The sequence below is a fragment of the Atractosteus spatula genome, chromosome 24 (genome assembly GCF_055471065.1).
Source record: "Atractosteus spatula isolate fAtrSpa1 chromosome 24, fAtrSpa1.hap1, whole genome shotgun sequence".
NCBI classification, from domain to species: Eukaryota; Metazoa; Chordata; class Actinopteri; order Semionotiformes; family Lepisosteidae; genus Atractosteus; species Atractosteus spatula.
In genome coordinates, this window is record NC_142729.1 from 10,357,881 (window position 1) to 10,375,908 (window position 18,028).

An 18,028-nucleotide genomic window follows, 5' to 3' on the forward strand; every position below is an offset into this window, starting at 1 on the left:
ACTGCTTTGTACCGCGGTACGTGATTGGCTGGCCAGAATGACCGACAGGGGCACTCATGGTGCATTGGTCATTTGTGAAAAGATTGAATAATTTCATCTCTTTGCTGTGCATGTTTTAATTTGCTTAGTATTGAATATTTATATGTACAGATGCAGCCATTCAAAATGCATGGTACAAACCCGTACTGCGGGGCAACTACGCGTGCGCCACCGCGCCCTACCGCGGTACGTGATTGGCTGGCCAAAATGACCGACTGGGGCACTCGTGGTGCATTGGTTGGTAGTGAAAAGATTTAATCATTTAATCTCTTTACTGTGCACATTTTAATCCACTTAGTATTGAATATTTATATGAAATTTTACCACTAAAGGGAAATGTTAGTAGCTGAGCATAAAAAGAAGAGGAGCATAACGCATCTGAAGGTCATAAACGAGAACATAAACATATTACTGTAAGTAAACTGTACTGTATATGGCTGGTCTTGGTAGTTTAAAGAAAAAATGCACACCAGTCTTCCATTTCTTCCTAAACATTTTAAGCATCAAAGTTTTATGAAATGGTCCCCAAATATGTGATTGCTGTATAGAATGAATTTTAATTTAAAACATTTATTTAACACGAAAATTAAGCTGTTTACGTTCCCCTGCCTGAGAATATAGTCACTCGTTGCTATGCTACGCAGAAACAGCCACAAGTAACTAGCAAAGAGAGGACATTAGCTAGCCAATATGATAAAGGAATAAATTATTTTTTTGTTTATTTCTTTTGCACATTTTTTTGAACATTTCCATCGTTTGTACAAGCACTTGGAAACTGTCCAATCCCTAGTTCGTCAGGCATTTTCTTTTACGCTCTGGGCATGCTCCCACTGGTGCCGGTCTGTGTAAATCATTCAAAACCCTGAAAAGAGCAGTCTCAGTGCTATGATTTAAGTGGAAACCAGACTGAAATGGCTCAAACAAGTCATCGGCTATCATATAAGACTGTATTTGATTTACAATCAGAAAAATGCAACGTAAATCGTTATCTTTGTGTTCTAAGTATCTTAATAAACTTTCAGCATAGCTTTCTCCACGTTTAGATTTATTTTTCTTCGGATTTTGGGATCAAATGTGGAAAGATTAGATTGTAATTGTTTTTATTTTTTAAATACATTTTAGAACAGTGTAATCTATACTAAAAATCTGTATTTATTTAATACCACTCGATACTTATATTAATGGAGTTTAGTTGATACTGTTTAAACTTTTAGTTATTTTAAACTGTGGTACAGCATTGTACACATGCTTAAAAGAGAAGAGAGAAAACACAAGCCTTCTTCAGGTGTGAGGGTCTTCTGCTCAAAATGAAATGCTAAAATGTAATGTAGGCTCTGAATGGGTTCAATTATGATTTGGGCTTGATTGAGATTGCTGCCTTTCATCTAAAATCCTCTCTCGCTCTCTCTCTCCCTCTCTCTCTCTCGGGCTCGCGCTCTGGCTCACTCGCACTCTTGGTGGGCTTGTCTTGTGTCTCTCTTTCGTCTGGGCACGGGAGTGCTGCTGGAAGGTGTTGACGGAAACACCTGATCATCAGCTCGAAAGATTTCAGTGCTTTGTGTATATTCTAATTGCAGTGGGGGCAGGGTTTGTGGGAACAGGTTTGGTTGAAATTGCATTGGGGATCTATGTTCTTCACACCTGAAACATTTTCTCTGAAAGTTTTTTCTTCCCAGCTCTCGTTGAATGATAAAAGTGTCGCAGTTTAAATCATTTTCGTTGTTAGAAATTATGAAACGCTCTGTTAAAAGCAAGGGAGTTTTTATGTCTGTTATAGTAAGAGAAAATGCCCGCCGAACTAGGGATTGGACAGTTTTTCAGTGCTTGTACAATCGATGGAAATGTTCAAATAAATGTGCTAAAGAAATAAACAAAAAAAAGTCATTTATTCCTTTATCATACTGGCTAGCTAATGTCCTGTCCTTGATAGTTAGATCAATGAAATGCTGTGGTGTTACTTTATTTTAATGAAAAAATAAAGTATTTTCGTTTAAAATGACGGTTACAAAGAATGTGGACCAGCGTAATACTTTGAGTTTACAGCTTGTCCAAGGTCATTCATTATTAATGCTATTAGTAATATCTTCAGTAAAGGCTTTGATGCATAAAATATTTCTGCATTTGTAAACATGTTTTATTAACACCAGAATCGCAGCGGGTGAGAAAGAGACAGAAAAAAGTGAATTCTGTTTTTTTTATGGTCTGTATCTCAAATCCTGCTTAACTAAAAATTAGACACAAGAACAGTATTATTGGACAATGTTGTGAGGCTAAAGAAATTAATAACGATTTTAATTTAAAGATCTAAATATATTCTAACTCATACGGCCGACATTACAGGTTGTGCGAGGCGGCTTGCCAGTGCGATGATGTCACTGCCTTTCATATGAATCCTTTCATATTGAAACATTTTGACATTGCGCTTAACAATCTTAGGAAGAACATGAAACAGCCTGTTAACAGCCTGTTTTTTGGCTAAAAAATCATGCCCGACAAAGTGAAGTAACATTAACTAGCAAAGAGAGGACATTAGCTAGCCAACATGATAAAGCAATAAATGACTTGTTTTTTGTTTATTTAAACGTTATGTCAGCCAAACATGTATGTAATGTCTGCCATATGGCGTACGCGTTACTGAAGCTGAACGTTTAGCCTTTGTTACTAATGTAACCACTAAATAAAGACATAAATATAGAAATCCCTACATTACAAACTCCAAGCATTTCATTTTGTCTATTGCTACAATATCGACAGCAATGCAGTTACAAAGAACATGTCCAAATGTTTCCAAAATAAGCAAAATCTAATGATTTGAAGGTTTTGATAATAATAGAGAAATCATAACAATGACCCCGTATTGCTTCATGCTATTCATGTTTACCCAACCAAAAAAAGGACAACTAATTTGACATGAAAATACTTAATTTTTTCATTGACAAAAAGTAACGCCACACTCTCTTGATTAACCAGATTGTTTTGTTTCTGCACAGACTGTTAAACTAGAGAAAAAGAGCGCCTCTTCGAAGCATTTTGTTGAATTTATTGGATCGGATCAACGAAATGCTGTGGTGTTACTTTTTGTCAATGAAAAAATTAAGTATTTTCGTTTACAAAGACGGTTACGAAGAAAGTGGATCACAATAATACTTTGAGCTTACAGCCTGTCCAGGGTCATTCATTATTAATACTATTAGTAATATGTTCCATAAAGACTTTGATGCATAATTAAAATATTTATGATAAAGGTGGTAGGTTGTGTACTTTTGTCCAACTGAGCTATCTTGCTTTTATAAAATATACCGACTTTTTAATGTTTAATGATTTACATGCTGTAATACAGACTTTAAAATTATTAAAAGTCTAAAGAGTATACAAACTTAAATTCTTAATTGGAAAAAGATTGTCCTTCAGCAGTGACTAGGATTTGAAACCATGCATTTTCTAGTTACAGCTCAAATGCTTTACATGAGAGGTTAAGCTTTATTAGCTCCACCTGGCAGTGATCTGGGATACTATTATCATACAGTAACTGTGGTATTATACGGTATGACACGATATGACGCGTTGTGTTGTGACATGCCCATCGCGTTTTACCACAGCGTACCCCACTAATTTTGAATGGCTTCATCTGTACCTATGAATACCTATGAATTTGGCATAATTCTGCCAAACCGTTGCACAAAATCCGTTTATTTTGCAAATAATTAGTGGTTGTGAAGTAGATATTTATCAATTTCTAAACTGAATATTCCACTGAAAAATTTAGAACAACATAATATAAATATTGTACATTATATACACAAACTGTAAAAAGACTATTCACAACCTGTACACACTATTATGCAAACAAAAATTCACATAAGAAGAATGCCTCCTACGTTACACATGATAAAAGACATAGTGTCTACAGGGCTGAGGTAGATATGGGCCTTCTATATGTTATGCCGGTCTGCATGTCCTTGGTAATCAGGCGCACTGTTCTTGGGAAGAAACTGTTCATACAGTAAACCTGTTTCTTCGGGTCTTAATGCTTTCTGGCCTACAACACCAAGGTTATGTTTAGTGTCTTGCCAGGTAAACAGACTTTAGCTAGGGTGGAGTATGTCTTTGATGATAGCGTGAGCCTTGCTCCTGCAGCGGGCAGTATGGAGATTCTCCAACCAAGGAAGTTCTGTTCCAGTAATGCGTTCAGCTGTTCTAATCATTCTCTGAAGGATGTGTTTGTCATTCTGGGTAGCACCGCCGAACCGCACTGTAATACCTCCAGTCAAAATGCTCTCAATGGCACCATGATAGAAACTAACCAGTGGATGCCACTCCTCTTTAGGCACCTCAGAAAGTACAGACACTGCTGTCCAGCTCAGCGTGTTTTTAATATGTAGGCCAAGAAACTTGATGGAGTCAACCTGTTCAATATCAGTACCGTTGATGTAAACTGATTGGTGGGGATTGATATTTTTCCTTAAATCCAAGATCAATTCTTTTGTCTTAGAAGCATTAAGAAGAAGGTCATTATCCTTACCATAATTGGTCAGGTCTCTAATTAGCTTCCTGAAAGTAGGCTGGGCAAACAATTTTTAAAATTTTTTAAAAAGAAATAAAAAATGAGATATAATGATGTGTTCCTGCTTAACTTAGACATTACACGACTTTAAAACCTATAAAAAACAGGTTTCGAGAGTTAAAAAACAGTTTTTATGTGCGAAAAATGGGTGATTTTTCTTCCTCGTGATCAGCTCAGAATCTTTGTGTACGCTATAAGGTTTTTACTTCTTAATTAAACATTTAAAATACATAAATTTCATAAAGACAGCACACGTTTCGAAGAGAAAAATCCCATTATTTTCTCTTCCTGTTGTGTGAAACTGATCAGCAGGTCTTTTTTTCCCAATCAGAGGCTCTGAAAATAGCGTACCGCCCACTGCGCTCCATCAGAGAGGGGCGTGGCACCGAGAGAGGGAGGAGGCGCGGAGCTCAGCAGTACAGAACGAACGTTCTGCTGCCTGGAGCGCTTATGGCACCAATCGCGTTTGCATTTATAACTTAGTTTTTAAAATTAATCAAGCAATATGAAGCATCTCTTTACTTTTAAGTCACTTAATTATCATTAAGCACAGCTTTCTCACCACTTAGACTACTTTTTGATACCATCCTTAGACAAAGCAGAAACTTGTTGTTCTGTCTAATGACATTACAAGTGGAAAGATTACAGATTTTAATCGTCTTTAATTTTGTTACGTTATACATTTTAGAAACGTTTCATCCATACAAACACCACAAAACTATTCTTGATTGTATTTCTGAATAGTATGTTACACTTAGTTCACTGTTTTAAATACATCTAATTAAGAAAGTTAGGTGTTAGCATAAACTATTACAAATCAATAATATTAAATTTAGCACTGTAATAAGTTGTTGCACTTTCCCCCGCATCTTGTAAAAATATATTTTCATTGTTCAAATATACATTAAGTCTGACTATCATATAATAAGTTAAATACAAAACTAAAGAAAAAATAGGGTTAAATATAATTCAAAATATTTTGCTAACAATGTTAACTGTTTATGAATAATAAAATGTATTAACTAAGGAGTAGGATGGCACAGTTGTTAGTATGTTTTTTGTTTTGTTTCTTTTTCATAAATACAACAGTAGTACCTGATGTCTCAGTGGCTTTCAAAATTAAATTATGCATGCAAACCTGTGAACTAGAAAGATAACTAAGATATCCATCCATTTATAATGGTGGCGAAGTGGTTACCATTGCTATTTTGCAGCACTGGGGTCCTAGGTTCAATTCCTGCCATCCTGTGTGTGTGGAGTTTACATGTTCTCTCTGGGTTACATGGTTTTTCTCCATATGTTTGATATGACTCCCTCTCGCACTCCAAAACATACTGGTAAGTTAATTGGTTTATGGGAAAACTGGCCCTGGTGTGTGTGTGTGTTTGTGTCTGTCTGTCCTGTGATGGACTGGCGCTATGTCCAGGGTGTATTCTGCCTTGTGTCCGTTGCTTACTGGGATAGGCTCCAAATCCTTTGTACTGGATAAAGAGATTAGAAATGGATGGAAGTAAAGGCACTGTGTGGATGGAACTATACACAGTGTTAGAAACCCACTATGAAATGGCAGCATCTCACTGAGAATAAAATATTTTATAGTGCTGGCTTAAGGAAACAGCCTTTCCACCTCTCTTGCACATCAGTATCCATACCTAGTTATTTAAACAAATTGCCTCTAATTATAAACATCTTAATATGCTGGCTCTGTGGATCCGCATCAGCTAAGTTTGCCCATTCCTTCAATTCATGTGCATCCAACACACAGTTCAATGCCAGCAACTAAACAAAATCTAAAATACAATCCTCATTTCAGTATCTATGTAAACATACAGTCTGTTAACTTCATCATCTTCATCAAAAGTATGCCTAACCCCATTAGGAAGTGTTCTTGTTATCAGTGTATTCCTCAGCTTTCCCCAAATTATCTTCTTCTTACCAACATCTCTAGTCTTTTATCCTGCAATAACTCAGCCAACACTTAAATCTCCAAAAGCTGCTTGTGTTAATTTCTTTAAATCACAAATATCATGTGTAAATACTGGCCATGTAATACTCTGCATTGTGGAATAATAGTTTATTTTAAAGGGAACTAGAGAAACTAAGAACTAGAGAAATCAAGAAAGGCTTTTTTTTCTAGAATTAATAAATGCACATCCTGTTCACTGGGGAAATTAAATCCACACTGAGCAATCTTCAATATGTTCAGAATATGACAGCGAGAATCCTATCAGGGATGCATTAGGCCTGTTTTCAAGTCCTTGCACAGGTTACCTATCAGGTTTTGAGTCAACTTCAAAATCCTTATCCTCATTCAGTACCTACAGTATATGGCTTATTATCTGTCTACTCCCCACCTTTGTCCGTCTGACTCTGGTCTTCTAGCTGTCCTCAAGAACATCTACATTTTGTGGGTGACAGGGTCTTCTCTAGCTGCACCCCAGAGCTCTCAATTTGTATTCCCAGTGATATCAGTCACGTACCCTGAGTGCATTTAAATCTAACCTCAGAACCTTTTCAGAAGACTTAGTGTCTGTATCTGCTTCATTTTCTAATTTTGGTAGCACCTCTAACTGCTTGTCTTTCTTATATGTATTTACTTTGTAATCTGTGGTCCTTTTATGTGTTTTTACATCTACTGTATTGCTTTGAGATGGCACTTTTAAAGGTGATATATAAAATAAAGTTTTTTATTATTGTTATAGAGAAACATGATCAGATTTTCCCTGGTTCAGAAAAAAATATCTAAAGTATACTAGTTTGTCACTCTTCTCATTCCCTTTGCTAAATGACTTTTCATACTAATCTGATCAATCTAACTGCCTGTTTTCTGTGCTTTCTCTATCCTGCTAGATTTGCAATTATTCTGAAAATTTTCTTCTTGAAATAACTCATTTCTAAATACCTTTTTTCACTGTTAACATCTTGCAGCAACTCTGCGACAAAATATACACTTACTGTAGCTCAACCTGACAGTTCATCCTGCTACCAACATTGAATAAAAAAAATCTTAAGATTTCTATATTTATGTCTTTATTTAGTGGTTTCATTAGTGACAAAGGCTAAACTTTCTTGGAAAAATGTCTTTTATGTGTTGCGGAAAAAACTGACTTGCTTTAACAAAATATGTTTACAAATCCTTTCACCTGCCAATCTACCTGAATGCCCAACTATCTGAGAAGCCCTCCGTGAAACCATGGTTGCTAGTAATTCATTTAGGGCTCACTGACAGAATTGCTGTTTTTTATGCATGATAATTTTCTGATTCCTCACTGTGTTTCATGTTTATAGATAAGACTTTATTGATCGCAAAGGGAAATTGATGTACATGTTCATGTACATTTTTTTGTAACATACACCTTTTTGTGATTTTTTTGTATATCTAAGCAAGTCTTCCTGCATCCCTCTTCTGCACTATAGTCATGGCTTTTTTTCTGTTTGCTTATTTCAAAGCAACACCTGCTCCATTTCTAAAACTTTTTGCCCATGTGCATTTTTGTATTTTTTACACCTCTAGCACTTTAACGTCCTGAATTTTCATTTGCATTAATTTGTAGAATGAATTTGAGTTTTAGCCTTAAAAAGCTTAAGTTTTCACTATCTTTTGTTTCTTGTCCTACAACTGTTATTATTGATCACCGAATTATTGTACTTGACATGACTTCATTCAGCCTTCCTGAACGTCTATGAGTGCTGTTTCTGGTGCGATCTTTTGCAGCTGACATTTCACTGTTTTAAACGAACAAGAAATTAGATTGCTCATAAATCAGTTATTCTATATACAGATGCAGCCATTCAAAGTGCGCGGTACAGACACGTACCGGAGGTAATTGGCTACGGCGTCGCGCATTTTGACGCAAGATGACACGCGGTACCGCGGTACGTGATTGGTTGACCGACAGGGGCACTCGTGCTCCGTTGGTCTGTCGTAGAAAGATTTACAGTAAAAGTCTTTACTGTGCCCATTGTAGTATTGAAAATTCATATGGAATTTTACCACTGAAGGGAAATCTTAGTAGCTGAGCATAAAAAGAATAGGAGCATACTGTCATAAACGATATTAATTTTGGAACATAAACATACAGTATATGGCTGGTCTTGGTACTTTAAAGAAAAAATACACACCAGTATTCCATTTCTCCCTAAACATTTTAATCATTGAAGTCTTTAACTAAAGAGATACCGGAGTCAACAAGCATACTTTTAGAATTTGATTAAAAGGGAATATAATATGGAATCACGTGTCTAAAGAAATTAATAACGATATAATTATATTCATGTACCGCAACACAAGAATAGTACACGCTGTACATTGTCTAATGTTTCTGTAGTGCTTTTTTAGCACTCTGCATGTGACCTTGCCGGTGGTGCTGTGGGTTAGGTTCCTAAATCCCTTGTCCCACGGTCTGTGATTGAATCCCACTGGAACTATGACCTTTTTTTTTAACAAACATTTCTTTGAAAAAATGAAACGTTTCCCTTGGTCAGAGATTAAATAAAACCTCACTCGCACCAAACAAATTTATATTTCTAAATATCACAACATGATCGAATTTAAGTCTTTTTAATAACAATGAATAGTCACCTATGCGTTACAAAATAAACATTTATATTGATTTGAATCGCGTTTTGATTTAAATCGTAAACGCGTGTTTAAATATATGTGTTTAAAGGCGATATATAAAAGCGCTGATTCTTAAGGAATGTGTTCCGCCGGGGATTCAAAAAATTTATTTTTTTTAATCGCGTATCTACGGAAAATAGCAGTATAACTTTGTTCATGCACAAACAGTGGCATGTTACATTATTAATTTGGGTGTCTCCTCTTGCCAGAAAGCTCTAAATTGCATTTTGAGTGCGGTTTTTGACTTTTTCTAAATTGCAACCCATAAATAAAGCTGATACAGTTTAGACTTACTGTATTCTAAACTGTATTATAGCAGCACATTGGACAATGCAATGTAAATTGCAAAAATGCACTTGGAATCTGTCCAAGCCCTACTTTGTCAGGCATTTTCTTTTACTGCAACGGACATAAAAACTCTCTTGCTTTTAACAGAGCGTTTCATAATTTCTAACTACGAAAATTATTTAAACTGCGACACTTATCATTCATTCCATTCCATTCCATTATCAGTCTTCCATTTCTCCCTTAACATCATTATATCTTACATATGAAAAATACATAATATAGCTCCCAAACAAACGCAAACGTGTTTTTAATAAGATGCTTTTATTCGTTCATAATCCGACGATTTCAGGAAGCTTTATGGAGCAGCACTGTCAGACCTGAGCGCTGACAGTCAATCTGGACAAGACCAGAGTTATGGTTTTCCAGAAAAAAAGCCAGACCTCCAGAAAGCTTCCTGAAATAATATATATATATATATTATATATAGAAAGATATAATAATGAGTCGAGTTGACATTAGAAGCTTGCGACGCCCAGACTGTTACACCAATGCATTAGCATGTTAAAGCGATTTCATTGAGGATCCTAGCTTTCTTAACTAGTAAGTACTGTACTTCCTACTTTGAAAATACCTGTGAAACCGGTTTAATTTGTCACAGCCAGCACTCCCGCAGAGAGGGGGGTTGTACTCGTTAATGTCTTAGCACAAAGCAGAAACTTCTTGTATTTTCCGATGACATACAAGTGGAAAGATTACAGATTTTAATCGTCTTTTTTCTGAACCAGGGAAAATCTGATCATGTTTCTCTATAACAATTGTAACGTTGCCATTGCCAAAATGTAAATGTAGTGGCTCTCTGAAGGCACCAGTTCTGTAGGGTTTGGGCATTTACTGTGACAATTATTAATTGTAGCAGTAAATCACAAAGTTAATTCTTTTGATGGCTTTAGAATCCAACCATGCGACATAACTCAAACAACGCACACACACAGGTACTAATACACGAGGATACATTTATTAATACATAAAATATGCATATAAACCTAACAGATCTTATCGAGAGGGTTATCAGAATACAAAAGATATATATTCAATCAGTTACGAAGTGTTACACATATCAAGAAGACATACGTTCAGTATATCATTCATTTAGACCGTTTCGTAAATGAACTTGGTTATAACTTCTACATTAGATACTCAAAACAAGTACATAACTCTTAGGAATTAAATTGATATCAACTGGTTGGGATAACAATTGAATTCTTGAGCAGTAATGCAGTGAAGTTGAATACTCATCCAATCTCTGGGGATTCAGATCTCCTGCGGGCACAAAGAAACAATTGCAGGCTGCTGCTGTCCAATCTGCGCTCTCTGGCTCGGTGCCAGGCTGTGCTGTGCGGCTTGCGACGGTGCGCTGCTGATGCTCACTGACCGGCTAGTTAGTGTTGGCTTTAACTAGCAAAGTTTGCGCACAGGAGAAAAGATGACTGTGAGTCCCAGCAAGTCAGGAAGAGTACCGGTTCGTTCCTGATGAAGAGCTAGTTCTGAATAGTGATTCAGCTTTCCACAGTTCCGACCTGTTCACGAGGCCTGCTGCTGGTGCTAACCTCGGGTGGATCCTCTGGTTACTCTCTGGCAACCTCCGCTCTAGACTCTTAGAACAAAGGAAAGTTCTGGCACTCGGACACACTGGCTGTTCCGTGGTTGTCCGGGCTGAGTCTCAGGATGGTCAGGAGGCGCGCTGCGAGAATGTCCTGCCCTTGGGAGCCTTCTGCTCCTGGGCTGTCCTGCCCTGGAATTCTCCTTTAGAATTCCCTTCGAAAAAGTTCACAGAATTCTCACCACAGGCCCTCTGTGTTGCCTGTTTTTACCTGGAGGAACTTCAGCTCGTTCATTGGCTGAAAGTTTCATGGGCATCAGAGTCCCACGTGGGTTACTCTGCCCTACCAGTCCCTGATTGGTTGATCAAGGTGAGATATGAGTCACTTACTCCTGACACCTAGGAATGCAGTCCAGATGTCCATCTGGCACTCCCTAGACAGATAGGCGCCAATGGATGACCATTGATCATGATAGCCAGGCTTAGCTAAGTGCATCCCCATTTGGGAGCTGTCCCTTATCAAAAGAAAACATCTTTAAATCAGCCTGCATGAATAGTTTCTCTGTGGCTGCACCATAGAGATGAAGAGAGAGATGGGGCCTCATTTAGGAAAGCACCGCAACACTTAATTCTGTCTTATTAATAAGCCTCGCCGCTACACAATAATAAAAAACTTTATTTTACATATCACCTTTAAAAGTGGCATCTCAAAGCAATACAGTAGATGTAAACCACAGATTACAAAGTAAATACCCAGACAAACGCAAACGCGTTTTTAATAAAATGCTTTCATTCATTCAGCAGAGAGAGAGCGTAAAACCTGGGTGTAACAGCTGTTCCTTTTTCTGATCACTCGCTCTCTGGATAAACGTCTCGCCTGTCCAGTTCTTTGTTTTCCTAATTTGCCGATTATGCCTGCTGCGATCCACTCCTACCCTCACACCTAAAGAAGACTATTTTAAATTTCTTTGCGCGTCCTTAAGGTGATATCACAGAAAGGTGATATGTAAAATAATGTTTTTTTATTATTGTTATAGAGAAACATGATCAGATTTTCCCCGGTTCAGAAAAAAAGACCTAAAGTATACTAGTTAAGAAAAATAAATCTAAACAGGGAGAAAGCTATGCTGAAAGTTTATTAAGATACTTAGAAGACAAAGATATCAATTTATTTTAGTTAAATTTTATATATCACCTTTAAAAGTGGAATCTCAAAGCAAAGTAAATACCCAACACTGATTGTACCCATCTGTCATGCTAATAAAACACCTTGAATTGAATTGAATTGAGGGAGAGAGGGGGGGAGGGCGAGCGAGATAACCAGGACGTAAGGCAAATAAGATACCCTCCACAGACATTCACAACAGCAACATATGAAACGTTTGCACATATAGTTAAGTTATTACTTGGTTTTCAAAGTGCAATGAAATACAATATTGTTGTTGTTGCTGTTCTTGTTGTCTTTATCCTGTAAAGCATTTTGAGAAGCCACCTTTAAAGGCGATATATACTGTAAAAGCGCTGATTCTTATGGAATGTGTTCCGCCGGGGATTCAAAATTTTTTTAATTTTTTTTTTATCGCGTATCTAAGGAAATCTCAGTATAACTTTGTTCATGCACAGACAGTGCCATGTTACATTATTAATTTGGGTGTCTCCTCTTGCCAGAAAGCTCTAAATTGCATTTTGAGTGCGGTTTTTGACTTTTTCTAAATTGCAACCCATAAACTGCGACACTTTAAACTGCGACACTTATCATTCAACCAGAGCTCGAAATATCACAAGGACCCTCAAGAGCACAGCAAAGACTGTATTAAAAGAATCGCGTATCTAAAGAAATTAATAAGATATAATTATATAGTATGTTACACCTACGCAAGAGCCGACCGCTATGCCGCTCTCGTGTTTCGAAATCTTGTGACTTTTGAAATTTACTGGGGGTGGACCACGTCTGTAAATTTCGATGGGTCCAGAGGCAAAAGTGCCTTGCCTTGCAATCTCCGGGAAACCATTAGTAGCATGGTGAATCGGAGATTCTCAACCCTTACTTCGTGTGACTGGAAAAGAATTCGTGATCGGATCAACGAAATGCTTCGTAGAAGGAGGCGCTCTTTTCCTCTAGTCTAACAGTCTGTCCACAAACAAAACATTCCTGTTAGACAAGAGGAATTGAAAAAAAACAATTACTTTTGTCAATGGAAACCGGTGTGTGTGTCTCTCTCTGCTGGATGTCCCTCTCACTCTCTGCTGAATGAATAAAAGCATTTTATTAAAAACGCATTTGCGTTTGTCTGGTATTTACTTTGGTCTCTTTTAACTGTTTTTCCATCTACTGTATTGCTTTGAGATGCCACTTTTAAAGGTGATATGTAAAATAAAGTTTTTTATTATTGTTATAGAGAAACATGATCAGATTTTCCCTGGTTCAGAAAAAAAGATCTAAAGTGCTACACCTAACTTTCTTAATTCGATGTATTTAAAGCAGTGAACTACTGTAGGTGTAACATAACATTCAGAAATACAATCGAGAATAGTTTTGTGGTGTTTGTTTAGATGAAATGTTCCTAAAACGTATAACGTAACAAAATTAAAGACGATTAAAATCTGTAATCTTTCCACTTGTACTGTATGTCATCGGAAAATACAAGACGTTTCTGCTTTGTGTAAGGATGGTATCAAAAAGTAATCTAAGTGGTGAGAAAGCTGTGCTCAATGTATTTAAGGGACTTAAAAGTAAAAGGAGATGCTTCATATTGCTTGACTAACTTTAAAAACTAAGTTATAAATGCAGACGCTCCCTCGGTGCCGCGCTGGGTGTAAATATCAAAATATACATTCGTCCCGGGCAGAGGCCGAAGAGCACCCGGCTGGGGTGCACGGGGAAGAGCAGGAGAGGAGTGAAAGTGGTCAGGGCGGGGTTTAGGAAGGCGTACAGTCTGGACAGGTATAGATTACACTTTTCTAAAACGTATTTGAAAAATAAAAACGATTACAATCTAATCCTTCCACGTTTGATCCCAAAATCCCAAGAAAAATAAATCTAAACGGGTAGAAAGCTATGCTGAAAGTTTATTTAGATACTTAGAAGACAAAGATACTGTATCAATTTATGTTGCATTAGTCTGATTATGATTAAAAAAACACATATAATTAAACACGCGTTTGCGATTGAAATCAAAACACGATTTAAATCAATATAAATGTTTATATTGTAATGCATACTGTCCAGCCTCCATTTCTCTATAAAAATTTACTCTATTACACACACACACAATAGAAGCAGGAAGCAGAAGCAGGGACCGTTGTCAGAAGGGAAGAAGGTGACTATCCATTGTTATCAAAAATGACTTAGAATCGATCATGTTGTGATATTTTGAAATATAAAAGTCAATTGATTGTCCATAATATTGCTATTCTATTTTTTCGAAGAAATGTTTGTTAAAAGAAAAGTCCAGCACCAGCTGGTTTTGAACACACAACCCGTGAGTTCGTAATTGGGCACGTAGACCAGTAGGCTACAAGGGAAGTCGCATGAAGAAAGAGGCGAAACAGCCCTACACAGCCCTGTTGCAGTACACGAATATAATCATATCGTTATTAATTTCTTTAGATACGCGTTTCCATATTATATTAGCAGAAAAGCTTAAAACTACCACTTTTTCACACGCTATTTCACATGTTAGTTAAATACTTCGATGCTTAAAATGTTTAGGGAGAAATGGAATACCGGTGTGTATTTTTCCTTTAAAGTACCGATTCCTGGAATCTGACTGGCTGACACCCTTCTGAAGTGGTTCCATAATATCTGGTATACGGAAAAGAAAGCATTGATAAAAAAGCCTGGATTCTCATGTATCTCATACAAGTATCTTTTAATACAGTCTTTGTTGTGCTCTTGAGGATCCTTGTGATATTTTGAGCTCTAGTTGAATGATAAGTGTCTCATTTTAAATCATTTTCGTAGTTAGAAATTATGAAACGCCCTGTTAAAAGCAAGGGAGTTTTTATGCCCGTTGAAGTAAAAGAAAATGCCTGACAAAGTAGGGCTTGGACAGATTCCAAGTGCTTGTACAAATGTGCTAAAGAAATTATACTTTGAGTATACAGCTTGTCCAAAGTCATTCAAGTTCCTTTCAAGCTCAAATGCTGTACATGAGAGGTTAAGCTCCCCCTGGCGGTTTTTCAAGGTGATGCCGGATACTTTCCGGCATGACGTCAAATGACGCGATTAACCCCGTGATACTGCGTGATACCGCGACACGTCCACCGGGGTATGCCGCGAAATACCCCACCCATTTTGAATGGCTGCATCTGTACATTATGATCTTGGAGGAGATCAGATAGAGAGGACAGTAGAGTGAGTGAGCTGGAGACTCCGGGTCTGAGAGTCTGTGAGCCAGGGACCCAGAGGTCTCTGAGGATGTGTGCCCCATACTCTGGTACCATGATGAGGAGCCGAGTACATCACCACTCCCAATGGAGAGTACTTGCAAGAAATGTGAAAACATTCTCCAGCAGGCTGTGAGGGGTGTGTCTGGAGTGGTGGACACGCCTGTTCATGGGGGGTCACTACCACCGTGATGTCACAGTATCACGGAGAAACATGGTTAGTTTTCTAACTAACCTGGAATCTATATCAATGGTTGTTATGGTCCTCAGTTGGAGAGTTCTTTTTTTCCCTAATTGTTTTCTCCTTTTTCTCTGGGTGCTGCCAATTAATATGTTAAGCAAATGAGGAAGAAGCATTTAAAAGGGGAAAATGAGACTGCAAAAGGGGGAATACTGAGAGATCAGAGATGGTGAATGAGGTTAGTTGAGTCGTGTGTTATAGGGATGGGGGAAAAACATGATGTGTGCTTTTCTTTTATGCTTTTGGTTTGGTTAGTTAGTGTAGATATGAGTAGGACACAGAAGACTTTGTTTTGGTACAGCCTCATTGTTAGACATGACCACCTTTCCGGTTCTAGCCTATCTAGTTGTTTTTTTAGTCAGTTAGTTTGTCGGTGGGGGGGGGGTTCTTTTCTTTGTCTTTCCCCTCCCAAATAGAATACAAATGTGCACCTCTGTCTCCCTGTGTTTTTTTTATATAATAAAGTTGATTTGTTTTCTCAAACATAATTGACTCTCTCTCACACATTATAATATTAATTTTAACAGAACTAATGTACAGTACTCTATTGACAATGGAGTCCAACTGTATTAATATTAATGGTATTGATGTGAAATGTACAGATGGAACCCAAGTCTAAAGATTTCCCCTGTGGCAGACAAAGTCTGAGGCAGAATTCTGGTTCGTATGGACTCGCTCTCTCTTGACCTGCTGTTTTGTACTGAAGTTCAGTTTCCTGACTTGTACAAAGTGGATACAGTCACATGGTCGATTCCTCTGCCAAAGTTTGATTAAGATTGTTTATTGCTTCACATTTTGATTATGTGTTGGTATAGTTATAACCTTGCTTGTTTTTGTTTAAATTGTTTATTTTCTTCAAAAGATAATGTTGTTTTCCTCAACACATCTACAAATAACAATCAAAATCTCCAGTTCTCTTTCTCCAGTGTTGTTAATTTACATTTTGTATTAATTCAACCATGTGAAGAATAACAACCAAAGCTATAACTTTAACAAGACACCATAAAATGTGAAGCAATTTCTATTATGATTAAAAGTCAAAGTCTCACTCATTCTATTTCCCTATTCCAACCATTGTAGCTCCGTGTGTCTCCCTGTTTCCCACTGTCTCCCTTCCTGACAGTTTCTTCTCATCTTTCTTCTTCCTTCTGGAACCCAAAATTTGAAGCAGCTGTTATCTTCATCGTCCTCATCCATGGACACTCTGAGATGGATAATGACATGATGTTGTATAGTACTGCTGAGCTGGGTGTTGGAGTGAAGAAAGATGTAGATGAGCTGTGCAGATATTCAGCTGTGCTCCTGTCTTTTTGTCTGCGGGATGAGGAGCTGTGAACTAACAGAGAGATGTTGCGAAGATCTGGCCTCTGCTCTTCAGTCTCAACACTCCAGTCTGAGAGAGCTGGATCTGAGCGTCAATTACCTGGTGGATTCAGGAGTGAAACTGCTGTCTGCAGCTCTGAGGAATCCCAACTGTAAATTAACCACACTGAAGTAAGTGAACACTGGTGATTTATTTTGGAGATGTATTATTATTGTTTTATTTAGATATGTTAAGACACACAGCATTCCGATTTTCACATGCTTAAAACGTAACGCCTAGAAAATACAAAACAAAAATGATTTTTTGTCTAATGTTATACAAGTTCTTGTCTTTGGGCTCTTTGTAAACATATGGTTACTGAGAGGCTGAAAACACAACCTTTCCCATTTTTTAAAATATATACTGTACAGTATATGTTGTTGATTTGTAATTCTAAAGGTACTTTTCTTTAAAATTCATAGAGTCCTTGCAGATTAGAACACTAGGTCTGTTTAGCTTTAACCAGTTTTTTAGTGATTCTCTCCAGTAACGTGAATTATTGGATTTATGCAGATTTGAGATTCCTCAGTTGCTATGGGAGTGCCAGCCTCCCTTTCCATTTGAATCTTACCCTTATCTCTTATATTCCTCCTTTTTTCTAATATTTTATATACATCTGAAAGAATGTAGCTATGGAAGTGAGTTAGGTTTGCAATATTTATCAATTTGTTTATCTCTCATCTTTGAATCTCTTTTGATTCTGGGGTGCTGTCTGTGTGGAGTTTGTATGTTCTCTCCGTGTTTATGTGGTGTTCCAGTTTTCTCCCACAGTCCACAAATGTAGTGGCAGGTTAATAGACTTCTGGGAAAGCTGGCACTGGTGTGAGTGTGTGCCCTTTGATAGACTGGTATCCTTTCCAGGTTTCAGTGCTGCCTTGTGTCCAGTGCTTCCTGGAATAGGCTCTGGGTAACAGTGACCCTGA